The 26,308-nt window shown below is 42.8% G+C and overlaps 1 protein-coding gene across 1 annotated transcript in view; it reads right to left on the minus strand.

Annotated features, from left to right (window-relative positions):
* The window catches only part of LOC132815738 (cullin-1), a 131,994-nt gene extending 115,532 nt beyond the window's left edge, over window positions 1-16,462 (minus strand). Inside the window, exon 1 of the mRNA XM_060824852.1 lies at window positions 16,233-16,462. The gene's annotated coding sequence lies outside the window, so the exon portion shown is untranslated. The remainder of the gene's footprint in view (window positions 1-16,232) is intronic.
* Between the last annotated feature and the right edge of the window lie 9,846 nt (window positions 16,463-26,308).

The following is a 26,308-nucleotide window of genomic DNA, read 5'->3' on the forward strand; positions in this document are numbered from 1 at the left end:
GTGCTGGGTTAGGGAAATGGCATCCACTGTGAACCTTTTATGGCAGTAGGCAACTACATTACTGCAGGTCTGGAATGAGGTGAGGCCAGACAAAGTAAGGATGGCAGTTTCCTTCCCTAAAGGACATCAGTGACAATTGATTCATGGTCATCGTTAGGTTCCACCATCTGCTTTGGCAGGATTCAAGTTAGGGTCTCCAGAACATTACTTGGGTCTTTAACAGTCCAGGAAAGACACCACTAGGCAATCACCTATCACAAACGTGCACCACAAGACATTAGACTACAGACACAGCAAGTAATTCAGAAAGCAAATGTTCATCATAAGAGAAATCAAACATAAGCGTAGGAAATTACATCGGATTTTGACGAGACCACAATGGGACTAGTGTGTTCAGCTTTGGTCTCCTTATTTAATATACGATATAACTGCATTCACAGCAATGCACAAAAGATTCACTCTACTCATTTCTTGGATGACAGGTTTATTTTATGAAGATAGTTGATTAAAGAACACGTTAAAGAATGAAGAATGCGTTAGGCCTTTATCCACATGAAAAACATTGGTTTAATTAGATAATTTTCGAAATCTGACAGATAAGATGATGGTCTTGGGTTATGAGTTCAGACGGGAACAGAGTTGAAAACACAGCCAGATAAACTAAAGCATTATTGAATGCTGAATGAGGTTGGAAGGGTGAACTGGCCTCCTCCTGCTCCCAAATACTATACTCATCCAAACGTTCCCTTAGACCTCTGGCATCTCAAGTTGTGCAAGTCCAACTTATCTGCTTAATTTAACAACTTGTTGGAAAATCCTGTATCCATTCTACTAGTGACTGTGATATTCAAAGGACATCACAACTTCCATATTTTGTCTTCCACATCACAGAAAAGACCAAAGGTGAATACGTCTCCTAGGCCTGACCAGATGTATCCAAGAACACTGCATAAGGCTACGGAAAAATTTGCGGGGGGTTCTGGCTCATATTTTTGCACCAATAGCCATGGGTGAGGCCCCAGAAGACTGGAGGGGAGAGAATGTTGTGCCCTTATTCAAAAAAGAGCTGTAAAGAGAAACCTGGGAATTATGGGCCAGTAAGCTTAACATCTGTGGTATATGAGTTTCTTAAGAAGCTTCTAAGATATACTTGCATTTGGAAAGACAGGGTTTGATTAGGAATAGTCAGCATGGTGAGAAAGCTGGTAGCCTTACACATTAGCGAGGGGATGCAGGAAAGTGCTTGATCACATTGTTGGGGGGGCACTCATTCAGAACAATTAAGGACATCTGTTCTTAATGTCAATGGATCAACGTAAATAAGGTGACAACATTTGTTCACTTGTGGAATGTGCAGAAGTACTTCCTTCTCACTCCAGGGGCCAGAGGCACGCATATTTCACTGTGAGATGTTGGATAATTAAATTTCTGATTTATATTGAAGACTCCTAACAAAACTCACATTCAATAGGAAAAGAGCAATTGGAATATGCATGTAATAGAACAATCCTGATACATTTTAATGTATGCCATACTGGGCAGATATGAATTTACGAAGCTCAGCTCTCTAATATTGACTTCTGGAAGGTGAATGTCTCATTACTCTTACAAGCTAGAAAAACACAAAGGTTGAAACTGACATAGTAAGAAAGTTGGAAGATGTTTGTGTGAGTGAGTGAGAGAGAGAATGGATGGAAAGGTTAACTCTTTGTGGTTTGATCTTAGTGTACTCTTGCTTGTCATGCATTGAATGTTATGAATTTATTTTGAATCTGGGAATCTAAGATGATCTTAAAAGAAAAAGCCATTTTGTAGGACGATGATACTGGGCATTTTGGCTAAGCAAAGTTACCTTATGACCTTTTCAACTTACTTTAGACTGGTCTGTCATTATGATGTACTGTGAAAAGGGAAGGTTTCCCAGCCAAAGAAATTGGCCATTTGGCCTAACTTGATCAAGGTTCCCATTTAGTCAATGGCACTCAGACCTGTCAAGAAGTTTCTCTTCCTCTGGAAACTTTTGCCATTTTATTGCTGCTTATCTGATTAAAGACATGCGTTGTTTTAATACTAATTTCTGTATAAAGATAACTGGTTTGCAACAATAAAGGGAGTAGCCTGAGCGAGCTCTTAGGGCCAAGAGCTGATGCAGCTACTCTGCTAATGGTTTTAGAACCTTACCTCAAGCCTAGCCTGTAGATATCAACATTATAGTGTAACATTGATGCCATTGATAAATAAAAGGAAATGATTTAAACTAAACTGTCTTTCAGAATTTTATTTTCCAGACTACCACAAAGTACAATCTCCGAGACGAACCAAGAGAAGCTTACATATCGAGTCCATCAGGGATTCCCTGAGCTGTCTGAAATAGGTACTTTAACAACAGCTTTGTGCATGGGAGATCATGTCTCACAACTTTGACAAAGTGACCAGGAAGATTGATGTGGGAAGGACGGTAGATGTAGTCTATGTGGATTTCAGTAAGGCCTTTAATAGACTCCACATGTTAGGCTGTTCTGGAAGGTTAGATCGCATTGAATCCAAGGGGAGGTGGCAAATTGGATAAATAGTAAGAAGAAGAGGGTAATAGAGGAGGGTACTTGTCAGGCTGGAGGCCTGGGACAAGTGGAGTACCTCAGGAGTCGATGCTGGTCCAATTGCTGTATGTTATCTATATCAATTATTTGGATGAGAATGTACAAGGCGCGAATATTAAGTTTGTAGATATTACTAAAATAGGCAGCATCGTGGACAATGAGGAAGGTTAACAGAAAATTGCAGCAGGACCTTGATCAGCTGGGGAAGTGGGCCAAGAAATTACAAATGGGGTTTAATATAGATAAGTGTGAGGTCTTGCATTTTGAAAAGTCAAATCAAGGTAGGAGTTTCATGGTAGGAGTTTAAGGAGTGTAGTGGAACAGAGGGACCTTGGAGTTCAGGCGCACGGTTTTCTGAAAGTGGAGTCCTCAGTAGACGGGGCAGTGAAGAAGGCTTTTGGCACACTGGCCTTCATCAGTCAGGGCACTGAGTATGGAAGTTGTGTTGCAGTTGTACAGGATGTTGGTGAGGCCATACTTGGCAGTACTGTGTTCTGTTTTGGTCACTTTGGTATAGGAACGAAGTTATTAAACTGGAAAAATTGAAGAAGAAATTTACAAGGATGTTGCCAGGATTCAAATGTCAGAGGTGTTGGACACACTAAGAGTTTTTACTTTAGAGCATGGGAGACTGACTTATATAAATGTACAAGATCATGACAGGCATGGATAGGGTGAATGCACCCAGTCTTTTAGCCAGGCTTGGGGAATCAAGAACTAGAGGGCATCAGTTTAACATTAGAGGGGAAAGAATAAAAGGGAACCGGGAGGGGGCAACTTTTTTTAAAAAAACACAGAGGATGGCATGCATATGAAATAAGCTGCTTGTGGAAATGGTTACATGAGCAACATTTAAAAACCATTTGGACAAATACATTACCTGGGGTGCATACCATTAGGCTCTCGGAACTAATCCACTTTAATGCTCTTCAAGAGATCCAACACTGCTTTCTCAAAGTCAAAAATGCCCTAGCACATTACCATGCTCCACACAAATCTCACTATCCTCTATATCTTTTTCCTGAGTGAATACCAATGCAAAGTAATCATTTAGGATCTTGCCCACTTCCACTGCCTTCAAGCACAAGTTCCCTCCTTTATCCTTGATTGGCCCGACATTCTCCCTAGTTATGTGGAAGGTTTGGAAAGGGCTCAGAGGAGATTTACTAGGATGTTGCCTGGTATTGAAGGAAGGTCTTAGGAGGAAAGACTGAGGGAACTGAGATTGTGCTCATTGGAGAGAAGAAGGTGGAGAGGTGACTTAATTGAGACATATAAAATAACTAGAGAGTTCGATAGGGTGGACAGTGAGAGCCTTTTTCCTCGGATGGTGAAGGCTAACATGAGGGGACGCAGCTTTAAATTGAGGAGTGGTAGATTTAAGACAGATATTAAGGGTAGTTTCTTCACTCAGAGTACTAGGGGTGTGGAACGGCCTGCCTGCACCAGTAGTAGATTCGCTGACGTTAAGGCATTTAAATGGACATTGGACATACATATGAATAATAATGGAACAGTGTAATAATGGATGGGTGTCAGATTATTTTCACAGGTTGATGCAACATCAAGGGCTGAAGGGCCTGTACTGTGCTGTGCTGTAACTTTCTATGTTCTATGGATATGGGCCAAGTACAGGGAAATGGGGCTAGTGTTGATGGACATTTTGGTCAGCACGGACCAGATTGAACCAAAAGGCCTGTCTCTGTGCTATAGGACTCTGTGACCATGACTCCGAAATAGCTTTTGCATCTAAGAAATTATCGAATGTGAATAACAGCTTTATCCCCCACTGAAATCCCCTTTGATTACCAAATCGAATTTCATGATGAACATGTAGAAGAATTCAGTTCAATTTGCAGTAGAGCATTGTACGTGCATTTTAATCCAACAACAAAAAAAGAGAGTGGGTTATTCTGGAAGGCCCATGAAGAAATATGCAAGTATGTCTAAACTAAAATGGACAGATTTCACCCAGTGGAAGCTAACTGTATAATTTTGCCATGGTGACAATGTATAGTCGTTAATTATTTAAAAATTGCACAATAGTACAAAACTTGAAGCACAGTTGAACTCTTCTTTGAAAGAGGTAGCCAATTAGATCTACTAGTAGCACTTTACTATGGCTATATCATTTATATTGCCTTTTCGCACTTAAAAACATTAAAACCATGGACTGAGTCCCTCTAGAAATACATGTTCTGCACCACCTATTTGACAAAAACAAATAACTAAGTCACATCTGCAGCATATTCTAACCCACACTGCACTCTGAACATAGTTTCGGTATTTTGACAAGTTCAAAATGCTAAATTCATTGAAAATAAATGGAAAGAAAATTTACCAACATTTATTTACAAAATTTTCAATCTATACAAAATTCTGCAAGAGTGTCTTTTATCATTTTCTAAATGAAAATGCAGACAGTCATTCTGTACTATATGCAAAATGCTCATACATACAGAAAATGCATTAAAAACTCCTAATCAAGTTTAACTTCCTTAAGTTATAACCACCTAAAGGAGCAATGCTCTGAAAGCTAGTGCTTCCAAATAAACCTGTTGGACTGTAATCTGGTGTTGTGATTTTTAACTTCTTTAAGTATGTTTCTAAAACCAGTGCAAACAAAAACAAATACAAATACAGTAGTGCCTTGACTTATGAACTTAATCCATTCCAGGACCCGGTTCGCGAACCAAAAAGTTCGCAAACTGAATCAATTTTTCCCATTGTTCGGATAGCGTAAGAATGCTTGGACGTAGCAACGAATGCTGTTCACAACGCACGCGCCAAAGACGAACTGAATGAAATCTCGCAGGGCCCGAGAGCTTCTACGTTCAACAAGGGCATAGCAAAGCAGAACAATGAAACCATGTGGTCGCACACAGGCTTTTTGCGTTCATACCTTCGTTCGTACGTTAAATTTCGTACATACGTTGAAGCAAAATTTTATGTACAATCCTGTTCGTAAACAGATTTGTTCGTGAACGGGGCCATTCGTATGTCGAGGCACTACTGTATATTGAAAAAGGGCATTGAAAACAGAATGGGCTGAAGGTACACATTAGAGGTCAATTCACCTTATAGACACGTCTCAAGATTTTCCAACATTGCAGGGAAAGAAATAATAAAGCAGCACAACACAAAGCACATCATGGCCTTGCAACTTTCTGTTGTAAGTTAAATAAATCAATGTAAAAATTCACAAAAATTTTCAGATTGTGTTTTAAATAAAAATGACAGGGTTTGCACGTCCTGCCATTATGCAATAATTCTACTAAGACAGAGTTGCTTTACTAAAATCAAGTTAGATCAACAAAATACAGCAAAAGGCAATTACTGGTAAGGGTGACCATGGAACTTCTAGATTCTAATAAAAACCCATTGTTCACCAAGGTCCTTCAGAGAAGACGATCCTTCTTTGGCAGCACGGTGGCTCAGTGGTTAGCACTGCTGCCTCAGCACCAAGAACTTGGGTTTGGTTCCAGCCTCGGGCTGGACTTTGCACATACTCTCCGCGTCTGCATTGCTTTCCTCCAAGTACTCTGGGTTCTTCGAACAATCCAAATATGTGCAGGTTAAGAATGGCCATGCTAAACTGTCCATAGGGTTCAGAGATGTGTAAGTTGGGTGCTTTAGTCAGGGGAAATGTAGAATAATGGGGTTGGGGAATCATAGAGATGTACAGCATGGAAAGAGACCCTTCGGTCCAACCCAATCTAGTCCCACCTGCTAGCACCCAGCCCATATCCCTCCAAACCGTTCCTATTCATATACCCATCCAAATGCCTTTTAAATGTTGCAATTGTACCAGCCTCCCCCACTTCCTCTGGCAGCTCATTCTATACACGTACCACCCTCTATGTGAAAAAGTTGCCCCTAACGTCCTTTTTATATCTTTCTCCTCTCACTCTAAACCTATGCCCTCTAGTTCTGGACTCCCCCATCCCAGGGAAACGACTTTGCTTGTTTATCCTAACCATGCCCCTCAATTTTGTAAACCTCTATAAGGTCACCCCTCAGCCTCCGATGCTCCAGGGAAAACAGCCCCAGCCTGTTCAACAGCTCCCTATAGCTCAAATGTCCCAACCCTGGCAACATCCTTGTGAATCTTTTCTGAACCCTTTCAAGTTTCACAACATCTTTCCAATAGGAAGGAGACCAGAATTGCACGCAATATTCCAACAGTGGCCTAACCAATGTCCTGTACAGCCGCAACATGGACTCCCAACTCCTGTACTCAATACTCTGACCAATAAAAGAAAGCATACCAAACGCCTTCTTCACTATCCTATCTACCTGTGACTCCACTTTCAAGGAGCTATGAACCTGCACTCCAAGGTCTCTTTGTTCAGCAACACTCCCGAGAACCTTACCATTAAGTGTATAAGTCTTACTAAAATTTGCTTCCCCAAAATGCACACCTCGCATTTATCAGAGTTAAACTCCATCTGCCACTTCTCGGCTCATTAGCCCATTGTAATCTGAGGTAACCTTCTTCGCTGCCCACTACACTGCCAATTTTGGTGTCATCTGCAAACTTACTAACTGTACCTCTTATGCTCACATCCAAATCATTTATGTAAATGACAAAAAGTAAAGGACCCAGCACCAATCCTTGTGGTACTCCATTGGTCACAGGCCTCCAGTCTGAAAAACAGCCCTACACCACCATTCTCTGTCTTCTACCTTGGAGCCGTTCTGTATCCAAATAGCTAGTTCTCCCTTTATTCCGTGAGATCTAAACTTGCTAACCAGTCTCTTATGGGGAACCTTGTCAAACACCTTGCTGAAGTCCATATAGATCACATCTACTGCTCTGCCCTCATCAATCCTCTTTGTTACTTCTTCAAAAAACTCAATCAAGTTTGCAAGACATGATTTCCCATGCACAAAGCCATGTTGATTATTCCTAATCAGTTTTTGCCTTTCCAAATACATGTGCATCCTGTCCCTTAGGATTCCCTCCAACAACTTGCCGACCAACCAAGTCAGGCTAACTGGTCTATAGTTCCGTGGCTTGTCCTTACCACCCTTCTGAAACAGTGGCACTACGTTAGCCAACTTTCAGTCTTCCAACACACCACCTGTGACTAGCGATGATTCAAATATCTCAGCAAGAGGCCCAGCAATCACTTCTCTAGCTTCCCACAGAGTTCTCAGGTACATCTGATCAGGTCCTGGGGATTTATCCACTTTTGCCCGTTTCAAGATATCCAGCACTTCCTCTTTTGTAATATGGACATTTTGAAAGATGTCGCGATCTATTTCCCTACAGTCTATATCATGCATATCCTTTTCCACAGTAAATACGGATGCAAAATACTCATTTAGTATCTCCCCCATTTTCTGTGGCTCCACACAAAGGCCGCCTTGCTAATATGCTCAGTGACTTCCGCCACCCCTACTGCCGTGTCTGCCAGCACTTCCGGCCCCACCAATGCCACTCACCTGCATTCTGCTGACATGCCCCCCACAGAACCCTGAGGGGAACACCACATCTGCTCATGACTCCACCCCCAGTCCCCCCACCATCACACCCACCACCTCCAGTTACCAACTCCCCCCTCCCATTCCCAGCTCCACACCGACACCAAGTCCCAGCTCCCAGCCCTCAGCCCTGCCGAGTTTTCACCATTCCTCTAGACCTTCCCCTCACTGAGGACGAACGATCAGTCCTCAGCAAAGGACTCAGCTTCATCCCCCTCCGTCCACGCATCAATGAATTTAATACACACCGTGACGTCAAATACGTCTTCCGCCGCCTCTACCTCCGAGCTTATTTTCACAAATCAGGACTCCCGCCCACCTTCCGAGGACCCCTTCGCCCACCTCCAACACATTGCATTCACCTGGACACCCCGCACCGGCCAATTACCTGCCCTCGAACTCTTCATTTCCGATGCCGCCGGGACATTTACCACCTCAACCTGTCCACCCCTCTCCCCCACTCCAACCTCTCAACACGTAGCCCTCCAATCCCTCTGATCCAATCCCAACCTCACTATTAAGCCAGCAGATAAAGGGGGTGCAGTGGTAGTCATGACCCCTTCCCCCATCACCAAACCATCATCTCCCAGACCATACAGAACCTCATCACCTCAGGAGAGCTCCCACCCATTGCTTCTAACCTCATAGTCCGGGAACCCCGCAATGCCAGGTTCTACCTCCTTCCCAAGATCCACAAGCCTGACCACCCTGGCCGATCCATTGCCTCAGCATGCTCCTGCCCCACTGAACTCATCTCTACCTACCTCGACACTGTCCTATCCCCCCTAGTCCAGGAACTCCCCACATACGTTCGAGACACCACCCACGCCCTCCACCTCCTCCAAGACTTCGGTTTCCCCGGCCCCCAATGCCTCATCTTCACCATGGATATCCAATCCCTCTACACCTCCATCGGCCATGACCAGGCCCTCCAAGCCCTCCGTTTTTTTCCTCTCCCGAATCCCCAACAGTACCCTTCCACCGACACTCTCATTCGTTTGGCTGAACTGGTCCTCACCCTTAACAATTCCTCCCACTTCCTCCAGACCAAAGGAGTAGCCATGGACACACGTATGGGCCCCAGCTATGCCGGTCTCTTTGTTGGCTACATAGACCAGTCAATCTTCCGTAATGACACCGGCACCACTCCCCACCTCTCCCCCTGCTACATTGATGACTGCATTGGCGCCACTTCCGTGCTCCCGCGAGGAGGTTGAGCAATTCATCAACGCCATCAAACACATTCTACCCTGATCTTATATTTACCTGGACCATCTCTGACACCTCCCTCCCCTTCCTGGACCTCTCCAGCTATATTAATGATGACTGACTTGACACTGACATTTTTTACAAACCCACCGACTCCCACAGCTACCTGGATTACACCTCTTCCCACCCTACCTCTTGCAAAAATGCCATCCCGTATTCCCAATTCCTCTGCCTCCGCCATATCTGCTCCCAGGAGGACCAGTTCCACCACAGAATACACCAGATGGCCTCCTTATTTAGAGACTGCAATTTTCCTTCCCATGTGGTTAAAGATGCCATCCAACGCATCTCGTCCACATCCCGCACCTCCACCCTCAGACCCTACCCCTCCAACCATAACAAGGACAGAGCGGCCCTGGTGCTCACCTTCCACCCTCAAACCTTCGCATAAACCATATCATCCGCCGACATTTCCGCCACCTCCAAAAAGACCCCACCACCAGGGATATATTTCTCTCCCCACCCCTTTCCACCTTCCGCAAAGACTGTTCCTTCCGTGACTACCTGGTCAGGTCCACGCCCCCCCTACGACCCACCCTCCCATCCTGGCACCTTCCCCTGCCACCGCAGGAATTTTAAAACCTGCACCTACACCTCCTCCCTCACCTCCATCCAAGGCTGTAAAGGAGCCTGCCACATCCATCAAAGTTTTACCTGCACATCTACTAATATCATTTATTGTATCCATTGCTCCCGATGCGGTCTCCTCTACATTGGGGAGACTGGGTGCCTCCTAGCAGAGCACCTTAGGGAACATCTCCGGGACACCAGCAGTAATCAACCACGCCGCCCCGTGGCCCAACATTTCAACTCCCCCTCCCACTCTGCCGAGCACTTGGGCCTTCTTCACCGCCAGACGCCTGGAGGAAGAACGCCTCATCTTCTGCCTCGGAACACTTCAACCCCAGGGCATCAATGTGGACTTCAACAGTTTCCTCATTTCCCCTTCCCCCACCTCACCCTAGTTCCAAACTTCCAGCTCAGCACTGTCCCCATGACTTGTCCAGACTTGTCCTACCTGCCTATCTTCTTTTCCACCTATCCACTCCACCCTCTCCTCCCTGACCTTTCACCTTCATCGCCTCCCCCACTCATCTATTGTACTCTATGCTACTTTCTCCCCACCCCCACCCTCCTCTAGCTTATCTCTCCACCCTTCAGGCTCTCTGACTTTATTCCTGATGAAGGGCTTTTGCCCGAAACGTCGATTTTACTGCTCCTCGTTTGCTGCCTGAACTGCTGTGTTCTTCCAGCACCACTAATCCAGAATCTGGTTTCCAGCATCTGCAGTCATTGTTATTACCTAATCTATTCTCTCCCTAGTTATCCTTTTGTCGAATGTATTTGTAAAAACCCTTTGGATTCTCCTTAACTCTATTTGCCAAAGCTATTTCATGTCTCCTTTTTGCCCTCCTGATTTCCCTCTTAAGTATACTCCTACTGCCTTTATACTCTTCAAAGGATTCACTCGATCTATCCTGTCTATACCTTACACATGCTTCCTTCTTTTTCTTAACCAAACCCTCAATTTCTTTTGTCATCCAGCATTCCCTATAGCTACCAGCCTTTCCTTTCACCCTAACAAGAATATACCTTCTCTGGATTCTCATCAACTCATTCCTGAAGGCTTCTCATTTTCCAGCCGTCCCTTTACCTGCGAACATCTCCCCCCACCCAATCAGCTTTTGAAAGTTCTTGCCTAATACTGTCAAAATTGGCCTTTCTCCAATTTAGAACTTCAACTTTTAGATCTGGCGTATCCTTTTCCATCACTATTTTAAATCTAATAGAATTATGGTCGCTGGTCCCAAAATGCTCCCCCACTGACACCCCAGTCACCTGCCCTACCTTATTTCTAAAGGATAGGTCAAGTTTTGCACCTTCTCTCGTCGGTACATCCACATACTGAATCAGAAAATTTTCTTGTACATATTTAACAAATTCCTCTCCATTTAAACCCTTAACACCATGGCAGTCCCAGTCTATGTTTGGAAAGTTAAAATCCCCAAACATAACCACCCTATTATTCTTACACATAGCTGAAATCTCCTTACAAGTTTGTTTCTCAATTTCCCTCTGACTATTAGGGGGTCTACAATACAATCCCAATAAGGTGATCATCCCTTTCTTATTTCTCAGTTCCACCCAAATAACTTCCCTGGATGTATTTCCGGGAATATCTTCCCTCAGCACAGCTGTAATACTATCCCTTATCAAAAAGCCACTCCCCCTCCTCTTTGCCTCCCTTTCTATCCTTCCTGTAGCATTTGTATCTCAGTCCTATGTTCCTAACCACGTCCTGAGTTCATCTGCCTTCCCCGTTAGGCCCTTGCATTGAAAGAAATATAGTTCAATTTATTAGTCCTACCTTGTCCCTGCCTACCCTGACTGTTTGACTTGCTTCTGTTCTCAACTGCACCAGTGTCAGATTGATCTCTTTCCTCCCTAGGTTCCCCCCCCCACCACCACCACCTTACTAGTTTAAAATCCTCCCAAGCAGCTCTAGCTAATCTCCCTGCCAATTTAGGTGCAATCCGTCCTTCTTGCACAGGTCACTTCTACCCAAAAAGAAATTCCAACGATCCAAAAATGTAAATCCTTCTCCTATATACCAGCTCCTCAGCCATGCATTCATGTGCTCTATCCTCCTATTCCTGCCCTCACTAGCTTGTAGCACCGGGAGTAATCCAGATATTACTACTCTTGAGGACCTCCTTTTTGAATTCCTGCGTAACTCTCTAATCTCCCTTCAGAATCTCAACCTTTCCCCTTCCTTTGGCGTTCCAATGAGGACAATTACCTCCTGCTGGCCCCTCTCCCCTTTGAGAACATTCTGCACCCTCTGAGACATCCTTGATCCTGGCACCAGGGAAGCAACACATCATTTTCATTCTTTGCTACTGGCTACAGAAACGTCTGTCTGTACCTCGGACTAGAGAGTCCCCAGTACAATTGATCTTTTGGAACCCAATGTATCCCTCATTGCATTAGAGCCAGTCTCAATACCAGAAACTTGGCTGTTCATGATACATTCCCATGAGAATCCATCACCCCCTACATTTTCCAAAACAGTATACTTGTCTGAAAAGGGGATAGCCACAGAAGGCTCCTGCACTAGCTGCCTACCTCTCTTACCTTTCCTGGAATTAACCCATCTACATGACTGCATCTGAGACTTTCCTCCCTTCCTATAACTGCCATCCATCACTTTCTGTTGCTGTTCCAAATTCGTCATTGCTTCTAACTGTCTCTCCAACCGATCCATTCGATCTGATAAGATTCGCAACCAACAGCATTTATTGCAGTAATCCACAGTAACTCTTAAACTCTCTTTAAACTCCCGCATCTGACAAGAGGTGCACGTCACTCTACTAAAGGCCATTTTTGCTCCTTCACAATTTGCTCAGAAAATAACACCGTCTAATTCCTCTACAAAACACTGCCCAGGTTAAATTAATAGTTATGGCTTATATTTTAAGTTTAATCAAGAGACAGCTCTCAAAAAACATATATTCAAGAAAGAACCCACTCTACTCACTACTGCAGACTTTCTGTAGGTCCCACTTGAAACAATACACTTATCTGCTTTTGTGTTGTGCAGGCACTTCGCCCAAACAGTTCCTCCAAGATCAGTTGTGAATTTCAGTGTTTGTTAATTTTCCCAGATGCACTCCGATATCCAGCGATACATGAATTCAAACAGCAAAGGCAAAAACAATGACTACAGATGCTGGAAACCAGATTCTGGATTAGAGTGGTGCTGGAAAAGCACAGCAGTTCAGGCAGCATCCAAGGAGCATGAAAATCGACGTTTCGGGCAAAAGCCCTTCATCAGGAATAGATGAATAGATCATCAGGAATAATCGGGCTTTTGCCCGAAACATCGATTTTCCTGCTCCTTGGATGCTGCCTGAACTGCTGCGCTTTTCCAGCACCACTCTAATCCAGAAACAGCAAAGGCAGTAAGGGAATGGATCTGAATGGGTTATTCTTCAGAGGGTCAGTGTGGACTTGTTGGGCCAAATGACCTGTTTCTACACTGAAGGGATTCTACAAAAAAGCCCCAGCCCGTGTGATAAAAAGCCTCAGTAATGTGCCTCTCATAACTCAAGTGGGGCAGCAAGCTACTCAATTAATAAATAATGCTATAAAGATAAAATAAATTCAATTACTGCTATATTAGTCCAAAGTGTTGTAAAGTGTCAGAGATGCTATTAAGTAACATTCACTGATATCCTCTTCAGTTTGGACTCCTCCTGATCTCATTGCTTGCTCTCAATTTGGAGCAAACATAGATAAGGGAGCTGAATTATAAGACAACGGAAGATTATCAACCATTGACACTGCTACAGCATTTAACAAACTGCAGAATCAAGTAGCCATAGCAAAACTGAAATCATTGGGACTCTGAAAGCTTGCCATTGACTGTTACAGAACAAACACCTCAACAATTACAACATTGAAACAGGAGTCAAAAAGAAAATATTCAAGGCCTAGATATCTTCAGCTTCTTGAATGAGTTTTCATCCCTCCACAAGGTCAGAAACAGGAATGTATGCAGATGATTACATAACATTCAGCATTATTTTTGACTCCTGCGTACTGAAGCAGTCAGTGCCCAAATATTATACTTAGACACTTAGGCTTAAGCTGATGTGTGACATCCATGCCAAACTAAGCCAGGTAAAGAGCAACTTTAACACGAAAGAATCTAGTTATCTGCTCGACATTCAATGGCATTATCATTGTCAAAATTCCCATCATTAACATGTTTTGGGGTCATGATAGACCATCCACCTCACTGGGTCAAAACCTGAAACTCCCTTCCAAACAACATAGTGGTCTCCCGTTACCTGAAGGACCGCGACAATTCAAGAAGACAGGTCAGTACCTTCTTCAGGGCTTTTGGGATGAGCAATAAATGCTGGCCTAGGCAGACAACCTCATCTCACAAACAAATAAAATATAAATAGCAATAACAAGAGCAGTTCAAAGGCTAAGAATTCTGCAGTTACCCTTTTTCCAAAATCTGGTAGATGCACAAGGACAGATAGATGGATTACCACCGCAGGTTCCCCTCTAAGTCACACACTGTCTTAAATCATGCAACGCATGATAACTTGTATTTAAACCATACCAACCAAAAGGATAGAATTATTGACACCCAAAGAAAACAATCTGTCATCTAAATTATTCAAATGGAGATAAGGTGAGTTTCCTCAGCCTGATACAGATAACACATCCAATCATCTGATCTCTGAGAACTTGCACACTCACTGAAGCATTTCAGTATTGCTTTCTATTGTGTGCTCTGATAGGCCACTGAGTCTGTTGCAACACGTTAGCATAGTTTCCTGGAACACCAGCATCCACTGAGGTCTCCATCTCCAGAAGGAGAAAGTGAGAACTACAGATGTTGGAGATCAGAGTTGAAGAGTGTGGTACTAGAAAAGCACAGCCAGTTAGGCAGTATCCAAGGTGCAGGAGAGTCGACATTTCATATGATGAAGAGCTTATGCTCGAAATTTCAACTCTCCTGCTCCTTGGATTTTGCTTGACTGTCTGTGCTTTTCCAGCACCACACTTTTTAACACCAATCTCCAGAAGTCAAGTATTTACAAACTAATGATCCAAATAAGCTCATATGGATTGATGATTCTCCGACTCAGATGTCAGATTACTGAATCTGCCACACTGAACGACTTGGCACTAGTTCTACCCAGGCCTCCCATTTGTCTCAGACGCCAGAGACATTTCCTTAACTGGTTTTGAGAAAAATACCATCTCTTGGTTAAATTCTGCAAACATAAAAAAGTCAAAGCAACAGTACATACAAGTACAAATCACAAAGTTCAATGATAATTATTGATACATTTTCACAAAACTATTGGACAGTAACACTTTATATATGCATTATGCTAAAAGCTATTTCCACAACACGGGCAAGACCAAGTCATGAAGAGAACAATCGTTGTTTCATATCCACTCACTGAAGCATTTCAGTTGGAGTGGAAACAATTACAGTGCGTCATTGTATAAAACAAACAGCGGCAAACTAGAACTACTGGGTTGAATTACGGAAAGTGATTTTTGGTGCAACGCAATCCTCTAAACAATACTTTAGTTGACAAAGACAAGGCGTTTAAAACAACGTGACGATTTAAGTGGCAATTGTGTGAGACTTCGTGACAACTTAATTCGTTTATTTTAAAAAGCGGTAGAATGTAGGTTAAATGATAATACTCCGATGTTTTTAGCCCACCAGACATCATTGCAGTAGTTTATTTACAGTCGATGCTCAGGATCCCACTGGATCCCAGATCGCCGCCGCTCATACAGCGTCGAGTCAAACAGAGATCGAGGCCTCGGTCCCTGGAGCCCGAGGCGAGGGGAATCCCAGACTGTTTGTGGAACCCGGCCGGGGAGGACGGCCAGGGTCTGTCTGCAGCCGTAGGCGGAAATTAATCAGCTCCTCTTTGTAGTGCGCCACAAACAGGAGGAGTCCCAGGGCCCGGCTTCCCGAGACAGGCCTGGAATAGAGCCTCGGCTGCCTCTCAGATTCATCCCGGCCCTTCCCCCGCACTGAGGCCGAGGCTCCGAACTCCTGCTTCACTGCATCGGCCCCCTTCCTCACACCTCCTAAAAGTCTTTAAAAGTTTCAGCCGCTGGGCCCGGCTGGCTGGAATTGGGGAATCCCTGAGGCCGGTCCCTGGGCCTCGGGCTCTGCCAACAACATGGCGGCGACAGCGGCCTCCCGCAAACGGCCCGAGTCACCGTGAGTCAGGGGCTGATGGAGAGGGGCCGCCGGGCTCCTTTCCTCTTCCTCCTTTCCCCCCCTTTTTCCTTCCCAGTGCCGCCAGCTCCGGCTTCACTCACCATCGCTGTCTTGCTCGCTCCGTTTCGCCTCTCTGCTTCCGATTTAATTTTCTTCTCAACCGACTCCCGGCGCCTCCTCTCCGCAGGTTCCGCCCCGCCGCCTGCAACTAATTCCTTAAACAACAGTTCCGCCGCCGCTGCCGCCGTTCGCCCACATCCCGCCCGGCCTCTCCCTCTCGGCACGTTAAAGCCGCGCCGCCACTCGCTCAGCTTCCCCTTCGGTTTGTTTTAATAAAATGACGAAGGAGCAAACACGTGTTGCTATTCCCGACAAACAGAAATAATATCGCAGGGGCAGATTGTTTATGACGGAAGGACTCGATCCCGTTGCTGTCAGACTCCCCGGAAAAATCTTACTTGCGACTGTTTTATTTCTCTGGAAATGTTGTTTTTTCCCTCCTCTCCCCCTCCCAAAACCAACGAGGTTTATCTGACAGTGCTTAAATTCATTTATAAGAATGAGATGTTCAACCATTTAAGTTCAGTATATATTTTTAAAAGACTTTTTAAACCAACGTTTGTACTGACTACGCAACGTTTTACTGGTTTTAAAACCAAGTCTCGTCTGCTTTTAAACTGATTTTTTTTATCCACTCGATGTTGTCTCTAGGATTATATTCAATGTGAAGGGTTCGAGTCATTCAGCTGTGAGGACTGTGCCCCGGGAGGACTGTCGCGACCCCCAAATATTTTGTTTTCTGTTTGCAATAAATGTAAACAAATTGCAAAATCTTATTTATTTCAGAAGTACACCGAAAGGCTGTGTTGCCATGGGGTCAACTTCTAAATTAGGCAGGAGCCATTCCACCATAAATCAGTCACCACTGGTCTGTTTCTCAACTCCTTTCACTTGCACGGGACTTACCCAACAACGAGCTGCCCATATCAATTTGATTACTTCAGTACACCCAGAAGATACACCCAGTTTTTCCTACGTTCATGCACTCTGTTATTTTAAAAGTTATAAACTCCTTGTTCTGGATCCCCAGCACAAGAAATAGTTTCTCCCCAGTAAAGTTAAAAATCACAACAACAGGTTTATTTGGAAGCACTAACCTGACTTGTGATGTTTAACTTTGTCCACCCCAGTCCAACATTGGCACTTACACAGTAAAGCAATGATTTGTGGCCACATCACTTGCCACTGCATGATTTTGAAGTAAACACTGTGCTGGAGAAACTCAGCAAGTCTGGCAGCATTTGTGGAGAGAGAAACTGAGTTAATGTTCCAAGATTGGTCTGACTTCACAATGGTTCTCATTTGATTCAACATGATTACTGGCTTCCCCACATTATCAATGGCTTTCAATTTTCTTTTTCCAAACCACTCATACAACATCCAGGTGAAGCTTTCTGTTCTCATCCACCCATTCTTACTGTGCTTATTAACTTTGTCTCACCTGCAGATTTAAATGTACAAACATCTATGTCTCCATCTAAATCATTTAGACAGTGAAAAATGAACTCAGCAGATTCCTGGAGGACATCAATGTCACATCCTGCCAATCAGCAAACATGCCCGTTATTCAAACTCTGACTTACTGACCATTCATGTTGACTACCTCCAACTTTCATAATAAACCAAGACTCTTTCTAATTCTTAAGGTGAATGGTAACCATCCTACAGCATTTTTCAAATAGAAGCAAGAACATTGAGTTGTAGAGATGTACAGCACAGGAACAGACTCTTCAATCCAACTTGCCCATGCTGACCAGATATCCTAACTTCATTTAGTCCCATTTGCCAGCATTTGGCCCATATCCTTCTAAACCCTTCCTATTTATATATCCATTCAGATGCTGTTTTTTTTTAGAATCCCACAGTGTGGAAACAGGCTCTTCAGCCTAACAAGTCTACACCAACCCTCTGAAGAGTAACCCACCCAGACCCATTCCCCCACATTTATCCCTGACCAATACATCTAACCTACACATCCATGACTACCATGAGCAATTTAGCCTTGCCAATTCACCTAAACTGCACCTCTTTGGATTATGGGAGGAAACTGGAGCACCCAGAGGAAACCCACGTAGACACGGAGAGAATGTGCAAACTCCACACAGTCACCAGAGGCTAGAATCGAGCCAGCTGTACTAACCACTGAGCCACTGTGCTGCCCCAAGTTTTAATTGTACCAGCCTCCACCACTTCCTCTGGCAGCTCATTCCATACATGCACCATCCTCTGCGTGAAAAAGTTGCCCGTTAGGTCCCTTTTAAATCTTTCCCCTCTCACCCTAAATCTATGCCCACTAGCTCTGGATTCCCCCACTCCAGGATCTTGTCTATTTACCCCAACCATGCCCATCATGATTTTATAAACCTCTGTAAGGTCACCCCTCAGTTTCTGATACTCCAGGGAAAATAGCCCCAGCCTATTCAACCTCTCCCTGTAGCTCAAATTCTCCAACCCTGGAACATCTTTGAAAGGATTCATAGAAGATTTACAAGTTTCACAACATCCTTCCAATAGGAGGGAAACCAGAATTGCACACAGTATTCCAAAACTGGACAAAACAAATACTAATGCTTATTTTAAAACAAGTATTTAATAGCATGTAAGCTTCGCTAGCACAGCCACCAATTGTTACCATCTCTAACTGTCCATGACAAGGTGATGGTGACCTACTTTTTTGAACCATTGCAGTCCATTGTTCTTCAGAAGGGCATTCCTAGCATGTTGACTGAGCAAAAGTGAAGGAATAGCATTACCATACCAAGTCAGCGTGGTGTATTTTGGAAAGGAACTTGCATGTGGTAGTATTTCTATGCATCTCCTGCCCCTTATCCTTCTGATATAGGTTAGGCATTGGAAGGCATTGTTAAAAGAGACATGACAAATTATGTTTTGTAGATGGTATGCTCCATCCACCAGTGTGTGCTAGTGGTGAATGAGTGAATGTTTAACTTAATGTGTGGAATTCTGATTAAGCGGCTGCTTTATCCTGGATCGTGTCATATTTCAAAGTGACGGAGCTGCATTAAACCTGGAAAGTGGGAAATATTCCATCACACTTTCAATGTGTGCCTTTAAGATTGTGGAAAAGATTTGGGAAGTTGAAAGATTAGTTACTCACCATAAATCTTCCACTCTCTGATTCATTCTTGTCGACAAAGTTCAGTTCAGTTTTAGTCGGTGGTGACCTTCTTGTTAGTGGGGCGTATTCAGTGATAGTAATGCCATTGATTGTCATATTGACATAGATGGATTCTGTCTTGTTGAAATTGCTCATTGCCTGACATCAAAGGCAGTCATTCTCACCTCCTCTTGAATTCAGTTCTTTCATTTATGATTTAACCAAGGTAGTAAGGTCTGGAACTAAAAGACCAAGGTGCACTCTAAAGTGAGCATCAGTGTACAAATTATTGTTGTGTAAGTGCTGCTAAATTTCATTATCAATAACTCTTCCCTTCACTGGGTTGATGATTGGGAATAGACTGATGGTTGATAATTGGCTTTTCCTGGACAGAACAAACCTGTGCAATGCTAATGTTGTGTCTGTACTGGAACTGCTTTCTTCATTCCCTGGCATTACCTAAGTGCAATGGTTTTTGCTATCATGTTTGACTACTTGTTGGCCTAATCATGAACCAGAAAAGTGAAGCCATTGGACACAGTCCATGCTTGTGTTCTGTTGTCTCTACCATCAGCTGCATTCACCTCAATATCGGCTTGAGGTCACACTAATCTAAACAAGGAAGATTATTAAGGCCATCCTTAACTCATTTAGAATAGATTTGCATTGCCTCATAACACCAGCTCTTGAATAAGTCTGAAGTGTTTACTTCAAATAAAGTCCTGTAAGACCATTTCAAATGTTGGCTAATCTGTGTGAATAAGTCCTATCTGACAGCGGTCTTAAGATTTCTTTAAAAGTAGTGCAATGTAAAACATTCTATTCTCACATTCAGCCTTAATTTGGAATAGTCCTCTAGATTAGCCTAATCTAAGTCATTGAATCTCTTGCCCCTTCTCTTGCATAATTCCACTTATGTCTTTCAAAACATTGTGTGATAATCTCCAGGGATTTATCATCCCTATTCTGCACTTGGATCACCAGTATCCCTCAAGGGCCTGTCTGTGCTTCACTCCGCTTGCTCAATTACAGTTTCCATTTTCATAATCAACTGTGAACATGGAGTCAGTTTCCAAAAGCTGATGACACCCAACTGCACCTCTACACCGCTTCACTGACTATGTGTGACCAAACCAAATTTGAGACATAAATTCCTAAAAATATATCTATAGCTTACCCCAGCTCAACATTTGGAGCTATCACCTTTGGCTTGCCTCACAACCTCCACTGCCTTACCAGTGGCCAACCACTCCAAGCACCTTCAGGCTAAACGAAACTTTTGAAAGCTTGTTGTTTGATGGTCAACCACATTAAGACTTCAAGCTAGAAAATTATTACTTATTCTTCCATAACAATGTCCATGTTAGCCTCAATTCCTCTTCAACAGAGATCTTAATTCAGGATCTTGTTACCTCTGATATGACAGTTCAGCAATATCCATGAAGATCACAATCTAAAACAGGAGCGTTCACTGATTTTCATGGACTGCTTAGTTGTATATTACCATATGTTGTGGATCGCATGGAAAATTTAATTGAACATGCCTAATAATTTGTAAATATCTCAAAAGTGTTGATAGTGATTGATCATTGTGGTTGAATTTGTTATTTATTCCCTATTTTAGCTATACTGCCAGAACAGCCTTTGGAAAGACTTCAAAGCTATCAAACCTAAGCAAGACAAATTAGCAATAAGAAATTAAAGTTTAGATGTAACAAAATTGTCTGGTCAGCATCTCTTCAAGTACAAGTCTTGTGGCCCTCCAGATTTCGATCAAACATCTAATCAAAGGCTTTCATGTCAAGCATGATTGAAGTGTTCAATGTACAAGGACAAATTCTGCCATTACTTATCTGTCCTTCAATCTAAACAGTTCAGTTTTTGCATCTTTGGGATTAATTCTATAGTTGAATCATACCTACCTAGAATCTCAAAAGTATCATTACTGACTCTTATGTCTGGGTAGTTTCTTTTTAAAGATGTGCTCAGGTTAGCAAGCAGAGAAAAGAATCTTCAATTAATTCATTGTGTTACTAGAATTATCCTGTAGTTTGATTGCATCGTTCGACATGCTACCATTCCTTTATGACATTGAAGTTGTGGGTTCATGTCCCACTCCAGAAACTTGAGCATCTGGTTATAGAAACTATCCCAGTTTATAATGGAGTTTGGAAGAGTGAGCAGTGACTTGATTGCAATGTATAATATCCTGAGTGATCTTCATAAAATTGATGGTGAAAGGATGCTTGCTGTTTTTAGGCCAGTCCAGAACTAGGGACACTGCAACTTTGAAACTTTCAGCCTCAGAAAGCAGTGAAAGTAAGCTCATTAAATATATATTTTTTACAGCAGGGTAGATAAATTCTTGTTACGCAAGAGAATCGAAAGGCTAATTGAGAGTCAATAGGAATCTGGAATTCAAATACAAACAGATCAGCCATGGTCATGTTGAATGGTGGAGTAGTTGGGAACCCTCCAACCACAAGGAATGAACTCAGATTTCTCCAGTTTCCTCATTTCCCCTCCCCCCACCTTGTCTCAGTCGGTTCCCTCAACTCAGCACCGCCCTCCTAACCTGCAATCCTCTTCCTGACCTCTCTGCCCCCACCCCACTCCGGCCTATCACCCTCACCTTGACCTCCTTCCACCTATCACATCTCCATCGCCCCTCCCCCAAGTCCCTCCTCCCTACCTTTTATCTTAGCCTGCCTGGCACCCTCTCCTCATTCCTGATGAAGGGCTTATGCCCGAAACGTCGAATTTCCTGTTCCTTGGATGCTGCCTAACCTGCTGTGCTTTAACCAGCAACACATTTTCAGCGAATGGTGGAGTAGGCTCAGGGAACCATATGATCTACTTCTGCTGCTATTTAGTGTTAAGTTTTTTTTTCCTGAGGTCCTTACACACTTGATGCAACTGCAACATGCCAACTTCTGTGAACAACCACCAAATTGTATTAAGCACAGTACAATGCAAGCTTTGGAGAAACCCTGAACATTTTTCGTCATGCTTGTGAGTCATGTCCAGGGGTCTGCCTCTGAACAAAGGAAACAGTCCTTTCCTTACACAAAGTCTTTACATCACAGTTAGTAATGCCCACAAGACAATCCTAGTCACTCCCTCACAGTCAAATGCTACTCAAGTTACAATTAAGTGACCACCTCACCTCCAGAAACAGTGTAATGCAAATCATCTCTTAATGGCCCAATCTGGAATGAATTGTTTTTATTTAACAACAGTGAATAGTCAGAATTCCAGCTATATTCTTATTCAAAATCCATAAGTGTTGATGACAATGTAAATCATCCCTGAATGGCAAGGGATGGGAAAGTAAACCTCGCACATTCCATCTTTAAGGAAAAAAACACACCACCATAACCCCAGGGCATTCAATTTCTTGCCGGTCAGCAATTAATTCGATGATATCACATTCCCTCCTTTTATCATTCCATGACAACTGCCTAGATGGCACTACCACCTTCTTCATAAGAATCTTACTGCCACTACTTACACAAGTTATTGACACACAACATGCAATGAGTATAACAACAACAAAAAACTAGTCCATGCAGTAGGTAAATTCTGTAGGATCCTCCCATGTGGAAAAAATGTTCAGCAATAGTTCTTAAATCCACAGTCCTTAGTGACCACTTCACTCCTTCCAGTTGAGTGGAAACTGATTTTTATCCAAAATCTCCTTCAGTAAAGTCCAACCTGAAAACAAAATTCATTCTTTTCTTGCACACCACTCCATGGAGAAATCTGAATTATTTGATAAGGAGAGCTAAATACTTAACAAAATTGATGAGACTTCCATCCTTGCAGGGATGATACAGATGGAGGATACCAGCACAACAGAGCGTGAAGTGCAGTGGCTGCAGCTGCAGCAGGAAGCTTGGTGAACACAGTATTCTTTGCTGCTTCCAGTCCTGCTCTGCTGGCAAATGTAACAAAGCCAACTAGCCATTTTGATGTTTGCTTGATCAGTGAAACTTCATATCCCTTAAATAGTCAAAACAGAAGGTAAAGCTCATGCAGTTTAACGTCCATAGGAATATGTGCGGACCTCTGCTTCACCGTTGTTAGCTTCTTCACTTTTCATGCTCATGATTGAGAAGCTGATTGACTCCATTGGATCAGGTTGGGGAGGAGTGGGTGGTGGTCTGAAGGTGTGCTTTACCTGTGAATGGTGAAACTCTGGAGATAATGTTAGCTGCTGACAGTATCTTTACATTTCCTCTCTCATTCCTTCTGTGCAGAGATGGGTATCAGTATGAAGATAGCCACACTTAACTACACTAAATTGTCTCTGCCTATTTCAACATTCTCAGTCATCTTGAAGCCTGTTACTCTGTTCACTATTTATGACATTATCAAGTTTTATATAATCCACAAACTTCTAAAATTGTACTACCTAAACAATTCAGAGTTTAGATCAGAGTGGTGCTGGAAAAGCACAGCAGGTCAGGCAGCATCCGAGAAGCAGGAAAATCAATGGTTCGGGTGAAGGGCTTTTGCCCGAAACATCGATTATCCTGCTCCTCTGATGCTGCCTGACTTGCTGTGCTTTTCCAGCACCACTCTGATCTAAACTCTGGTTTCCAGCATCTGCAGTCCTCACTTTTGCCTACCTAAACAATTCAGTCAATTATAAATAACAATCAATGGTCCTAAAATCAAACCCTTAGAGGACCTCATTCAGGTTATTCAAAAGTTAATTTTCCTTTAATAAATTAATATTTGGCAAATGTGAAAGCTGTCAGGAAAAGTACTTCAAAAATCTGGAACAATAAGAAAACAACAAAATGTTTCCTGTTTTAGGCAGTGAAGAGGCCATTTCAGTTCAGATTGAAATCTTAAATATTCATGGGAAAGAATATATTAAAATAAGTTCTCCAAATGTACCTTCCCAAATAAAACAGAATTACAGTGGCACCTTTGGTAGAGATCAACATTCTTTGAATTTGCAATATGAAGGATGCCAATGAATTCCTAACAATAATTGAAAGAATTTAAACAGCTCAGCCTCAATTTCTAATATTCTGTAAAATCTTAAAACATCAAAATTAAAATGCACTCTTCTTTTTTGAACACTCTGCATTAAAAACACAGCAGCAAAGATATCTTAATGCAATACTCTCATCTGGCTAAAGCATGAACACTGACAATTGTTTTTTTGAAACAGGCGTTGTAGAATTTCAAACAAATTATAGGCTTAAAGTCCTCAATCAATTTGTTTTAAGGTTACAAGTTTGATCATTTTAAAAAGGACCTAATGTTGTATAATTTCAATGTAAAAACAAAATCTGCGCTATTACATAGCCATCAAAACACACTAAACTGAGATCCTAATTCAAATAATGCAAAAACAGTTACCTAAAAAGATTTTCTGAACTAGTGCTTTATCAAAACAAAGTATGTAAATATCAAATACTCTCAGTATTTACATTGAAACTCCCTCCTCCCTCGATCCAAGTATTAGTACAATCTTAATTTCAGCATTTCTTGTTTATTTTAAGCATCCTTTTGATGAAATTACACGTATAAAAGAGAAAACACTTGCAACGGACCATCGGCCCCGTAGTCCATGCCACTACCTCCCCCAGAAGAGAGACTTACCGCGTTAAGTCCATAGGCCAGAAATTGAGACTCCCACAACAAAAACTCAGACAAAACTGTCCCGACAGTCAATGCACTTCACTGTCAGGATCCAAGCGAACTGGCTCCACTTTCTCCCCCCTTTTTCTGGTGACACCATGTTGTCCTAAAAATACTTCTAAGGGGATATTTGGAGGTTAAAGGCAATAACTTTAATAGGTAACAAATTTTGTTTAGATGTTTCTCTTTGAAGTTCCTGATTTCTAACTATTTTTATGCTCCAGAGCCTCAAACCTAGTCTCCTGTCTGTAGTCTCCACACTCACTTCAGGGTCCTGACCTTCGCCTGGGGGATTTCCCCTCTTAACAACCAGTCTAAGGCAGGGTGATCAAGACAGACACAGCAGCTTTTTTTTTACATTATGCTCCTGAACCTCAAACCTCACCACAAGAAGACTCCAACATTTTACCTAGAGGACTTTTACTCCATTTTCCCTAGGGGACTTGAACCCTTTTCTCATTTTACTTCCCATAGGGACTCGAATCCTAAATAAACACAGGAGACTCGATCCCCAGTTAAAACCCAGTGGACTCGGATGTCAATTAAAACCCACTGAGAATGTGTATAGGGTATAAGCAGGCAGGGAAAGAGTTAGTTTCTGAGTTTTGTGAAACAAGAGAGCAGCTGAGCATGACTCAGATCAGATAAGAACTTGCAGTTAGCAATGTTTGCTGTTGGCCAGACTAAATGATTAACAAGGTGGAAAAGCCATCATTATGTAGAGCAATTTAACAATATTGGAAGCATTCAGTATGCAAGGTCAGTTAACAAGGGGAAAAGTATCCAGTATATGAATCCAGTTAACAAGGTTAAGAATATTCATTGTATAACAGTAAAAGGGCTTGTCTCTGCTATTGATACTTGTTGATTGTAACGGTCACCCAATTAATATGTATGTTACCTTATCAGGATGCTCCTCCCTGTAAATTGATGTATAGTTCATTGAGAAACTGCTTTTCCAGAGAAGACAGTGAACTCATGTCCCTTTGCACATGGGCGATCGTTCTCTCTCCCTTCAAAGTCCGGAATAAAGATGAAGGAGGTAAAACCATACTGTGTCTCCGAGGGGGAACGGCACGACACCAGGGGACGCTAATCCCAATTAAATCCAGGGGACTTTAACATCCTTTTAAACTGAGGGGCTTTGAAGCTCAATTAAACCCACCTTCGTGCAAAGTGACTCGTTGGTGTGCAAGGGTGCTGATTTCCTCCAAGATTCCGTCACCACTGAGTCCTGGGAGATGAGGGGTCGATTGAGTGTTAAGTTTAGAGAGAGAGAGAGAGAGAGAGAGAGAGAGAGAGAGAGAGATCAATGTAAATTTTACCTCATGGGTCCATCCA

The sequence above is a fragment of the Hemiscyllium ocellatum genome, chromosome 5 (genome assembly GCF_020745735.1).
Source record: "Hemiscyllium ocellatum isolate sHemOce1 chromosome 5, sHemOce1.pat.X.cur, whole genome shotgun sequence".
Taxonomy (NCBI): domain Eukaryota; kingdom Metazoa; phylum Chordata; class Chondrichthyes; order Orectolobiformes; family Hemiscylliidae; genus Hemiscyllium; species Hemiscyllium ocellatum.